The 13,082-nt window shown below is 37.4% G+C and overlaps 1 long non-coding RNA gene across 1 annotated transcript; it reads left to right on the top strand.

Moving 5' to 3' along the window:
* Positions 1-584: 584 nt before the first annotated feature.
* Positions 585-11,008, top strand: LOC122115094. Its single transcript, XR_006148698.1, has 4 exons — positions 585-663; positions 2,388-2,393; positions 7,847-7,852; positions 10,997-11,008. It is a non-coding gene; the product is annotated as an uncharacterized LOC122115094 (long non-coding RNA).
* The last annotated feature ends 2,074 nt before the right edge of the window (positions 11,009-13,082 follow it).

Genomic DNA, 13,082 nt, shown 5'->3' with positions numbered 1-13,082 from the left:
CTTTCCAGAGTAGTTAAACCAGTTTGCATTCCTAACCACAGTGTAGTAATGTTCCCTTTTGGCCACATCCCCACCAGCAATTGTTAAAGCATGTCTTTTGCCAGGCAGAAACTCTTCAGTTGTATGCAATCCCATTTACCTAGCCTTTGATTTGTTCTGATTCTGGATCATTACTTAGTAATTTTGAACTGTACCACCCCCCTAACATGTCCCCTATATCTTCCTGTAATATTATCATGGTATCTGATCTTACATTGAAGTCTTTCATCCATTTGGAGTTGATTCTGGTGCAGGTTGATATATAAGGATCTAAATTCAGTTTTCTGCACAAGTACTGGGTAGCCAATTCTGCCAGCATCAATTTTGAAGAGGCTGTCCTTTTTCCCATCCTTTGGCTCCCTTATCAAATACTAGGTGGCTATGGGTCTGTAAATTCATTTCTGGTTCTTCTATTTTATTCCATTGGTCCTCTGTCCTATTTTGTGCCTGTACTAAGTTGTTTTGGTTTGTTTGTTTTAATTTCTATAGCTTTTTAATTGAGATTAAAGCTTGGTACTGATATTCCTCCTGGTACTGATATTCCTCCAGCACTGATCTTCCTACTAAGGATTGGTTGTGCTATTCAAGGTCTTCCATTATTCCAGATTAGTTTTTGGATTGTTTGTTCTATATCACTGAAGAATTTTGTTGGATATTGATGGGTATTGAATTGAATTTGTAGGTAGCTTTGGGCAATATTGCTATTTTCATGATGTTAAACTTTCCAATCCAGGAGCATGGGAGGTTTTTCTACTTCCTTAAACCTGTTTCTAACGTTTTAATCACAGAGGTCCTTCTTCTCTTTGGTAATTCCAAAGTATTTTTTGAGGCTATTACAAAAGGACTTTCTTTCCTGATTTTAGATTCACTCTTCTCCTTATTGGCATACAGAAAAGCTACTGATTTTTGTGAGTTTCTTTCTTCCTTCCTTCCTTTCTTTCTCTCTCTTTCTTTCTCTCTCTCTCTCTCTTCCTTTCTTTCTTTCTTTCTTCCTTTCTTTCTCTCTTTTTTCTCTTTCCTTCTTTCTCTCTTTCCTTCTCTCTCTCTTTCTTTCTCTCTCTTTCTTTCTTTCTCTCTTTTTTCTCTTTCCTTCTTTCTCTCTTTCTTTCTTTCTTTCTCTCTCTCTCTTTCTTTCGTTCTTTCTCTCTCTCTCTCTCTCTCTTTCTTTCTTCTTTCTTTCTTTCTTTCTTCCTTTCTTTCTTTCCTTCTTTCTTTCTTTCTTTCTTTCTTGCTTTCTTTCTTTCTTTCTTTCTTCCTTTGTTCCTCTGGTGGTCATGTGGCCTGAACTCTGGGCTTGGGCTCTGTCCCAGCACTCTTCAGCTCAAGGTAAGTGCTCTAACTTTTGAGCAACAATGACACTTCAGGTTTTCTGGTGCTTAATTGGAGATAAGCCACACGGACTTTCTTGCCTATGCTGGCTTTGAACCACGATCCTCAGATCTCAGCCTTCTGAGTGGTTAGGATGCTGGGCATAAGCCACCAGTGCCCAGCTTGGGGTTAATTTTATACCCTGCTAATTTACCAAGTTTCAAATCAGCCAAAGTAACTTAGGAAAGGAATCCATGGGGCTCTTTAAATACAGGATCATGTCATCTGGAAAATGGGAGAGTTTTATTTCTTCTTTCCCTATTTGGATCCCTTTTATGTTTGTCTCCTGCCTTATTGCTCTGACTAGAAATTCCAGTACTATATTGCAGAGGAGTGGAGAGAGTGAACATCCTTCTCTCCTTCTTGATTTTAGAGGGAATGTTTTTAACTTTTCACCATTAAATAAATGCTGGCTATAGGTCTGCCTATATTATATATGCCTATATTATATTGAAGAATGTCCCATATATTCCTGGACTCTCCAGAGCTTTCATCATAAAGCGGTGTTGGAGCTTGTCAAATGTTTTTCCCCATCTATTGTGATGACCATGTGGTTCTTTTCCTTGCCCATTGTGTATATAGAGCACATATTTGGAGTCACTCATCAGTTATAGGGCATCTGGGTTTTTCTCAGGTTTGGCTATTAAGAAAAGTGCTGTAATGAACATGGATATATAAGTACATTTATTGTTTTATGACTTTCATTCCTTCAGATAAATGCCTAAATGTGAGCCAAATGATGATAACTTATACATGTAATCCTACTCAGGAGGCTAAGATATGGAGGATCACAGTTCAAAGACAACCTGCCTAAGAAAGTTTGCTAGACTCCATCTTGAAAATGACCAGCATAAAGCAGAGCTGGAGGTGTGGCTCCAGTGGTAGAGCACCAGCCTAGCAAGTTCAAGGATCTAAATTCAATACCTACTCCCACTAAAAATATTCAATAAATAAAATACCCAATCATGACATGGTTGCAGCATAAAGTACTATTTTTTTTTTTAGGAAATCAGTTTAGGCTTATTTACATAATAATTGCACTAATTTGCATTCCCACTAACAGGACTCCTTTCTCTTGGCATCCTCATGTGTTATGTGATGTTGTTTCTGCTCTAGCCATATTGGCTGGAGTGGTATGAAATCTCTGTCATTTTGATTTGCATTTCTTTATGGCCAGGGATGTTATGCATTTCTTTATGTATTTATTGGCCGTTTGTTCTTCTTACCCCAAGAATGATCTGTTCAGCACTTTTGCCCATTTTTATTCTTGAAGAGTTCAGTGTTTTGAGTTTTATGTATATACTGTATATTCTGTATTATGTATATTCTTCGTCAGATGAATAATTGCTTTAGATTTTCTCCCATACAGTAGGTTGTCCCTTTAGCCTCTAGAGACATTGTTGTGTAAAAGCTTTTTAGTTTAATATAATTCTATTTGTCAATACTTGCCCTTATTTGTTGAGCTATTGAATTTCTAATCAGGAAGTCACTACCTATGCCAATGCATTCCAGTATTTTGACTACGACTAGTAGTTTCAAAGTTTCAGGTCTTGCATTAAAATTCTTGATTGACTTTTAATTGATGTTAGGAGAGAGAGAGAAAGAGAGAGAGAGGGGGAGAGAGAGAGGGAAAGAGATCTGGTTTCAGTCTTCTGCATGAAGAAAGCTAGTTTTTCCAGCACCATTTCTTGCAAAGTCTATTTTTTCTCTGATACATGCTTTGAGATCCTTTGTCAGAAATCAGATTGTGGTAGCAGCATTTCTGGGCATTCTATTCAGTAATCTTTATGTCTATTTTGGGGCCAGTTGCTTGCTATTTTTGTTCCTATGGCTTTGTAATATAATTTGAAGTGAGGTATCATGATACCCTCAACTTTTAGTTTTGTTCAAGATTGCATTGGATATTTGCTATATTTGTAGTATTGATATTTTTCTGTTTCTGTGAGTAATGATATTGAGATTTTGGTAGGAATTTCATTATCTGCAAACATTGCTTTCCTTAATATAGCCATTTTCTTTATATTAATTCTGTATATTCAGGAACAAGGGAGGTCTTTCTATCATCTAGTGTCTTTTTAATATTTCTTCTTCAATGTTTCATGCTTTTCAGTATAGAAATCTTTCACCTTGGTTAAATTTATTCATAGAAAAAATTGAAACTATTGGAAAATGGAATTATTCTCCTATTTTTCTGTTGATGTACAGAATAGCTATTGGTTTTTTAATGTTGACTTTATATTCTGGAACTTTAAGTTGCTTTAAGTATAGAATCGTATCATCTGAAAATAAAAATACTTTATTTCTTCCTTCCCTATTTGAATCCCTTTTGTTTCCTTCTTGTGCATTGTTGCTCTGGCTAGGATTCCAGTGCTATTGTGAATAGAAATAAAGGGAGTAGACTGAATATCTTGTATTGTTCTTAACTTTAGAAAAAATTATTTTAGTTCTGCCTTCATTTACTATGACGTTGACAATATAGGCTTGTCAAATATAGCATTTATTATATTGAGTAACATTGCCTAAACTCATAGTTTCTCCAGAGCTTTTGTCATGAAAAGATGTTGAATTTTTGTCAAAGGATATTTCTGCCTGAATTAAAATGATAATAGGATTCCTTGAGTCTGTTCATATGTGATATTGCATTTATTGATGTAAGTATGTTGATCCACTAACATTGAGTACCTAGAATATAGCAATTTAGTCATAGAATATAATATTTTTGATGTATTGCATTTGGTATGCAACAATTATTTTGGGAATTTCTACATCTATGTTCATCATAGAGATTGGTCTATAAATCTCTTTTTGTTGTATCCTGTCTAGTTTTAGAATAAGTGGAATACTGGCTTCATATGATGAGTTTGTGTCACGGACCGGCTCTGTCGGTACGACAGAGGACACCTAGTGGAGGTAACTAGAACAGGTGGGGGGATGGCAAACACAACTCACACACAAGAGGAGTGAATGCTGAGTGCGATTTATTGCAGAGGATAACAAGCTTTTATAGCAAAAGTCTCCATGAGAAAGGGCAAAAGGTTACACAATCTTGGTGCAAGGCTTCTTTCTTGGGTGGTCACCAGCTGGTCGCCTGATCTTGTTTTTTGGATGACGAGCTATGATGATAGGCACTTGTTTTCGGCTTTACCTCTATTTTTAAGAAATACAATTGTTTTCGATGTTTATCACCTATTAACCATTAACCAGAGCATATGGGCAAGGTGCTGGACAGAAAGGCATGAACTCTAGTACTTTATTGTTACTTTTGTTTAGTTATGTACTTTATGTGTTTCAAAGCAATTGTGCTTCTTTGTCATTCTTTAGAGGGTCCCCAATTTGTGGCCAAAATCATGATATTCAGTATACTTAGTTAAATCTGGCCATATATCAAATTTAAGCTCTTAGTGTCTTTTCTGTAACCCTTTTACATAATCGTTTACTCTTTTCCATAGTGGCCTTAACTGTCTCATAAGATCTTTCTTATTCCTTCTTTGATAGTAAGCACCAGGGAGGCCTAGATCTAGCAAGTCTCTCAGTAAATGAAAGAGAGTAATAGGAATTTCTTTCTCCTAAGTAGTTTACCCAACGGTTGCAATCCTTATCTGTTGCCATCCTTACACACCTGTAAAAGGCTATGGATCTGGGGGAAGTCTTTGGGGTCCTCTAGATAATGGAGGATCCCACCATTTTCCTCTGATAAGCCATTGCCACTTTTCATCTATCAACCTTTTAGGAATCTTTTTTAGCTTTTGGTATAAATATCCCTCTGCAACTTTTTTATCTACAGGATATCTATATGAGTCTATTGTATATGCTTTAGGATTAAAAGGAAGTCTCCAATAGCCATACACTCTTTTTGCTTTAGCCATGACTACAGCTTCTTGTAAATTTCTTACAAACAATTCCTTCTGCTGAAGTGACGTCATGAAACCCCCAATACTTTTATATTTACTTATGACTTGTCTAATAGCCTCCATAAGAGGGGCTTTTAGGGTAGCACTTAACTCTGGTGAGTTAGTCATATTCTCAGGACACTCATCAGATGTTGGAGTCATCAACACTTCCAAGAAAGAGCCTTGAATAAGGGAACGTTGAGCATGAGTAAGTAGAACAAGCAGCAAGAACAGTAAAAGATTAATAGGCACTGCTATACAGCGAAGAAAAGAAAAACAGGAAGAGAAAGACATCTTTCCCAGGGGCTTGCCAGCCTTTCCAGGAGGTAGGCCTCTTTGAAGCCTCATTCTCTGAGGTAGACTTCAGTGAAGTCCCATTCTCAGAGGTAGGCTTCTGTGAAGCCCCATTCTCAGGTCTGAAAGCAGGTGTTCCATGCCACCGGAGTAGGCGTGGCAAGTTTGAAAGTATTTTTTCCCCTCTACTCATGGAAAATTTTGAGTATTTATGCTTGTTTTTCTTTAAAGGTCTGGTCAAATTCAGCACTGAATTATATGATCCTGGACGTTTTGTGGTCAGGAGAATTTTATTACTGCTTTATTCTCATTCCTTATAGATCTATTTAAGTGATTTATATTTTCTTGATTGAATTTTGGTAGTTCAAGTAACTCTAGAAATGTATCTCTTTCTTTGGGATTGTCCAGTTTACTTGAATATAAGCTTTCAAATATTCCCTCATTATCCCCATTATTTCTTTTCTTTATTATTTTTGTTTTTTTGGGGGGCCCTGTCCCTCAGCTCTTCAGCTCAAGGCTAGCGCCCTACCACTTGAGCCACAGTGCCACTTCCCGCTTTTTTCCTTTTGCTTATTTGGTGCTAAGGAATCAAACCCAGGGTCTCAGGTATGCAAGGCAAGACGCTCTACCACTGAGCCACCTTCCCAGCCCATTATCCTCATTATTTCATTGATGTGTGTGTTATCCCCATTTTTTTTTATTGTGAAAATACTGTTCAGAGGGGTTACAATTACATGGGCAAGATAATGAGAACATTTCTTTTTTCTTTTTGGGTCTGGTCGTGGGGCCTGAACTCTGGGCCTGGGCGCTGTCCCTCAGCTCTTCAGCTTAAGTCTAGCGCTCTACGACTTGAGCCACAGCGCCACTTCCGGATTTTTTCTTTTTGTTTATGTGGTGCTGAGGAATCAAATCCAGGGCCTCAGGCATGCAAGGCAAGGGCTCTACCACTGAGCCACTTTCCCAGCCCCAATGAGTACATTTCTTATCAAGCATCGTAGCCTCCTCCTTTGCTTCCCCTTCCTATCCCTTCCCATCCTCCCCCCACCCCCCTCACCCAATCCTCCCCACACTGCCCCCCCTACCCCCCCACCAAAGTTGTAAAGTTCATTTTTGACATAACAACTTGTACGTCTCATTGTTGCAATGGGTCCACCTCTATCCCTATTTAAATGATTTGTTTTTTCCCTTCCCCTCCACAAATTATAACAATATCAAATACAGTGAAAGCAGAGGTTATATCGTGGGAAAGGGACATACAAAGCAACAAAGAAATAATCTTACAAATGTGTTAGAAACAATCGCATGAAAGAAAAAAATACATTTGAATACCTATCTTAGATTTTATTTCCCTAACAGAAACCTATCTGATCTTTTCTGTTTGACTCAGACATACACTAGGAATTGAAAATAAAGGAAACCATGGGACCTATGTTTCTTTTGGTCTGGCTTACTTCACTTAATATAATTTTTTCCAAGTCTTTCTAACATTTCCTAACAAATGAGGCAATGTCATTCTTTCTTATGGAGGCATAGAATTCCATTGTGTATACATACCACATTTTCTGGATCCATTCATCTACTGAGGGGCATTGGGTGGGTTCCACATCTTAGCTATGGTAAATAAGGCTGCAATAAACATAGTCGTGCTGGTAGATTTAGTGTGGCCTTGTTTGTGAGCATTTGTGTAAATGCCCAAAAGTAGAATTGCTGGGTTATAGGGGAGCTCTATGTGGAGCCTTTTGAGGAACCTGCATATTACTTTCCAAAGTGGTTGAACAAGTTTATACTCCCACCAACAATTTTATTCATTTGAGCCTGTTTCCTCCTTCCTTTAGTCAGCTTAGCTGAAGGTTTATGTATCTTTTTTTATCTTTTAAATCTCCAACTTCTTGTATAAATTGTTCTATTTTTATTCAAGTAGCCATGTGTGGGTGTGGTGGCATGTGTGCATGCACTCGTACATGTGTGCACATGTACTAGTTCCAAAGCTTGAACTCAGGACCTGGGTGTTGTCCTTTACCTTTTTCATTCAAGGCTTGTGCTCTACCACTTGAGCCACAGCTTCAATTCTGGCTTTTGGTGGTTAACTGGATATAAAAATCTCACAGATTTTCCTGCCTAGGCTGGCTTTCAACCATGATTCTCAGATCTCAGCCTCCTGAGTAGCTAAGATTACAGATGTGAGCTACAGGTACCCAGTTCATAGGCTTATAAATTTCTTTAAGACATGAGAAAAAGAAAATTACCTCCCAAAGTTTTCAGTTCCTCACTTCCAGATCATGACCTTGGTTTGCATTTCTTTTATTTTTTTGGGTCCAGTCGTGGGCCCTGAACTCTGGGCCTGGGCGCTGTCCTTCAGTTCTTCAGCTCAAGGCTAGCACTCTACCACTTGAGCCACAGCACCACTTCAGGCTTTTTTCTTTTTGCTTATGTGGTGCTGAGGAATCGAACCCAGCACCTTATGCATGCAAAGCAAGCGCTATACCACTGAGCCACCTTCCCAGTGCCCTGGTTTGCATTTCTCAGTGAGAATTGCATCAACAGGAAGAAAACTTCACAAGCTCTCATCACATCGCATCTGTCCACATCTGAGCTATGCACTCGGCTTCCTCTTCTGTGCATTCAGGAAATCTCCATGATCTTAGATAAATCCAGTCCTTCCACTCATGTATCAGATCCAATCCCCTCTTGCTTATTCAAGAACATTACTCTGCTCCCTCTATTCTTCCTTTCCTGTGCCATCAATTTTCTCTTGCTCAGTAGCATGAAACACCTCTCATCTCCAAAACCCTTTTAGAGTGTAATTCTCTTTTTAGAAAACCATCCCATTTCTCTGCTCACTTATTTTTTTTTTTTTTGGGTCTGGTCGTGGGGCCTGAACTCTGGGCTTGGGCGCTGTCCCACAGCTCTTCAGCTCAAGGCTAGCACTCTACCACTTGAGCCACACCGCCATTTCCGGCTTTTTTCTTTTTTGCTTATGTGGTGCTGAGGAATCTAACCCAGGGCCTCAGGCATGCAAGGCAAGCGCTCTACCACTGAGCCATCTTCCCAGCCCCTCTCTGCTCACTTATATACTCTTCCTTATACACCTCACTTATACTCTTCCTTCTCAATGTATTATCTAATTCTTTTTAGACACTGTTCAAAATTGATTTTTGCCCCAATGTTTTAGTAGAATTAGAAAGTCACCAATAACCTTCAAGTTGCTAATAGTTCTCATCTATTTCCCCTTCACCTTCAGTTCCCAGAGCCTATCACTTTGTTTCCAACACCACACTTGTGAGGGTTATCTTCCACATCTCTGGAAGCTCCTGCTTAATCACCTCAATTATTCTTTTTTTAAATAAGTTTTTTATTGTGAAAATATTGTACAGAGGGGTTACAGTTACATGAGCCAGGTAATGAGTACATTTCTTATCAAGCATTGTTGCCTCCTCCTTTGTTTTTCCCCTACCATCCCTTCCCTCCCACATCTACAACTACATTTCCCTGTAGCTGACCTTCACCTACATTATACTTCCCTTGTCCCCTTTATCTCATCCCCTAAATAATTGGAAATTTCTAATTATTAGTCTACAGACAGCTACCTTTTCTACTTAGACTCACTTCCTTTTGACCTTATCCAAACTTTTGGCTTTTTGATACCACTACTAACCAGGTGACTTCCAAAATCTGTATCCTTAAATCCAATTTATGGGTCAGTCATCAATTCAACATCTCCACCCAGGTGCTCAGCCTAACATATCAATAGAACTCCAGTTCTATAGCTCCAGTTCGTTTTCCTCAATAGAAGACTCCTCTAGGATTAGCAGCATAGGGAAACAAGATTTACCTTGACCCTTTTATGTCTCTTGCTCTATACTCTCAGCATCTGTTACAACATTTCATGATATATTTTCAAAATGAAAAACACAAAATAAGAAACAGGAATCAGACAAGAATAGTTGCCTAAACTAATGCTGCTGTTTATATATAGGAGAACAGGAAAAAATGAGCATAGGATAATGAAGTTTCTGGCAGTAAATTATCTGGAACCTGGTGGCTAAATGGACTTATGAAGAAGTGGGAAAAGTCATAATGATTGCAGATTCTGACTTAGAAATCATCGTGGACATTGATGACATTGAGATAGGAAATACATGAAAGAATAAAATTTTAAGGAAAAGGAAATAAATAAGAGGTCTAATTTTATTGTATTGCAAGCTCATGTCTACTAAATAGTAAGAAGCAAATGGAATAAACATTCACATAATATAAACACAGATGATATATTCATAAATGTGAAAGATAGCCTATAGCTGTGAGAAAATTAGTACTACAATGTGGCCAAATCACCTGAATTTTGAAGTGAATCAAATTAAGGAACATCAAATACAGATTGCCTTTGTATTCCACATTTGACAGAAGAAACACAAACAAACAATACAAACTAAAATCAGTGCATATCTTTGATATATTATCTTTATATAGCAGTGGGGAAAAGGCAGTGGGCAAGCTGGTGCAAGTGAAAATGTGAGGTGGTCATCATGAAGCTACAACCTTTGAAACCCTACATGAGGTCCTCATGTTCTTGTGTAATCCAAATATTTACCTCAACCTGACACCTTATGAGCTCCACCCATTCTAACCCTCATCCCTCAAAAATAAATTCCAAATAATCCAGTATGCATTCAGGTTCTCTGTGATCAATAACATAAATGCCAGTGCATCTTTCTGACAACAGTCATTCTGGAAGCTTTAGAGCCAGGGAAAACACAGGGAAATTGGGATAGAAGTGGATTTGCATCATATTTCATTACCCAAATTATGATTGTGATTGTGAAACCTTTACTACTGTGATTTACAATAATCCAAGAGAACATAGCTGGATTCTTAGACGGTAGGTGGAGAAAACAACTTCTGGCTGGAGACAAATCAGTTTTGCAGTTCTGTATTGTGTAAATTTGATAAGGATGTCACAGTGAGAGGATATGTGTGGAATACTGCAATATCCTTATTACAGGTGCTTTTTCTAACAGTAAGATTTTGATTAGAATTTAGCAGCATACAGAGATCTCTATAGGGAATTGTCTTCATACAGAAACTTTCAGAAATCTGATTAACTGAAATTTACTGAAAGTGTGTCTGTTGGTCTCATGGAAAACAACAGCAAAATCAAAAACCTCTTCAACTTGGCCCCAATCTACATTGCTAGGACTAACTTTTTACTTACCTCATAGTCACATTTCAACTCATTTCTTTTCATCACACTGTTGTCTGGATTGCAGCTTTCAAGCATTGCTCTATTCTCTCCTGAGCTCTGTAAGATTAGGTTAAAACTCACACCCTTATGCACAAAGCTTTTAGACGTCTACAGATTAAAACGATGCTGGATTCTTTGTGTCTTTATAGAGAATAGAGAAAAGGATATTCATTCAAAAGTGCCTAACAAATACTTGAAATTTTATTATGATAATTGGTCTCATAATTTGTTTAGAAAATAGTTTATTTATGAACTTTTATTCACTTTGAGCTTTAAAGGACTTAAGAACTCCCTCCTTTTTAGTAATTCACTGGAAAGACTTGAAGATCTGGCTAAAGCAGTGCCATTTATTGCAGTGAAAACTGAAGCAAAGGCATTAAAAGCAAACCCGACAGCAAAGTCCATGAGCAAACTTTGACTTATTCTCGACTAATATAGTAGAAGCAGACAGAAGTTAATTCCCCCAGCAACAGTATGAGACAAGGTATGGTACCAACCAGAGAAACTCACAAGAGTGTTAACATCAGGGTTTTTACTGGGGGCTGCTCTTGGAGGCATGAATCAGCTATGAGATTCAGTCCCTATAACCTCCTGTCTCCATTGAAGTAAACTTACATACTATGGTCAGCATCCTAGGATAACAAAAACATTCACACGTGTCATCCTTAGTATAAAGCCTCTTGTTTGTCCCAATTCTCTGTACAAAGATAGAGCTTTCCAAAGGTCCCAGAGGCTATGAGCCAGGCCTCTATGGGCACATGGCTGCAGAGTAAAATCTTCATGGCACAACTTGTTTGGTGATACTAAATTGTTCTACCATATTTTATTGTCCTTTGGTGTCAGTGTAGAGTGAGGTTTATATCTTTTATTAAAATATTACTTAATTTTAGAATTTTTGCATCATTATATATTATATGAATATGATAAATATGAAGTGTATGTCTCTCATTTATATACCATGCTTTTGTTCAGAGTACTATAAAAACATCATTTCTTGGCTTAATTTTCCTCTGTTTTACAATGATATTTTTTGTAGCTATTTCACCTAAGAAAATGTAGTTGGAGCTATAGAATGACATTTTTCAAGAGAAAGTAGGGATATGAAATGTTCAGAGTGCCCATTTTCACTGTAAAACCTGAAGAAATAAATCTGAAACCTAAATTCTTTCTTGAAGCCTAATGAGTTTCTCCATCAATTTTGAATAAGGGTTTATTGTTGTCTAATATTGTGTTTGATAAAGAAAATATCCCAAATCCCATCCATTATAAGAATATTAATATTTTTAATATTTAAGTTAATATTTTTAAAGCAAGGAAAGCTAAGAATAAACAGTTCTTAGGGATACAAATTTTCTTTGAATAACATCAGACCTGATTCAAAGTTCACAGTATCTAAGTTGAGACATAGATAAGTGTCACGATAAGAGTAAGTAGCAGAGTATAAGGACTCATTCTGACAAGGACATCTGTAAGAAGACTACATTCCTGCACACATTTTGAAAGTGTAGTTGAGATCATTTGTTTTCATTCTTTGTAAAGGAATTTAATGTGTCACTTCCAGTCTAAGGCAGTAAGGGAAGTAGAATACATTTCTCAGGGTGTTCTGAATACCTAGTAGCCATTATGAAAGAATAAAGCACACTTTTCTATATTAAATCCACTGAGATTCAAGTTTGCTACAACCTTGCTTAACTTAGCCTTGCTATTGTACCTTATAATTCCAGCTCTGTAGTTCGCAATATAGTCAAAGGCAAGATACTTCAGCTCTTTGGCTTTTAGTATACTGAAATTTAAAAAAAAACATATAGCTCCCACTAGTTCTATAATATTACCTTCAATTGCAATTGGTTAACAGGAGCCACCTAGATCCAATTCCTAGATAATATCACTGACTATCTGTGATGTTAGCCTCCATATTTCTTCCTCATAAAATTTAGATATGAATGTCTGATATATAGCATCATTTCAAACAATTATACACATAAAAGGACTTGATAATTCAATAACTCATAAATATATCCAGTATAAACCATTCATGTGAAAAACAAATTGGCAAACTACCAATTTGTTTCCTCCAGATCCTTAATTTAAAAATAGTATTGTTGGGCTGGAAATGTGGCCTAGTGGTAGAGTGTTTATCTAGCATGTATGAAGCACTGGGTTTGATTCCTCAGTAGCACATAAACAGAAAAAGCCAGAAGTAGTGCTGTGCCTCAGGTGGTATACTGCTAGCCTTGAGCAAAAGCAGC

The sequence above is a fragment of the Dipodomys spectabilis genome, unplaced genomic scaffold (genome assembly GCF_019054845.1).
Source record: "Dipodomys spectabilis isolate Male_0828 unplaced genomic scaffold, ASM1905484v1 ptg000116l, whole genome shotgun sequence".
NCBI lineage: Eukaryota > Metazoa > Chordata > Mammalia > Rodentia > Heteromyidae > Dipodomys > Dipodomys spectabilis.
This window is presented reverse-complemented; position numbering and strand designations above follow the sequence as displayed.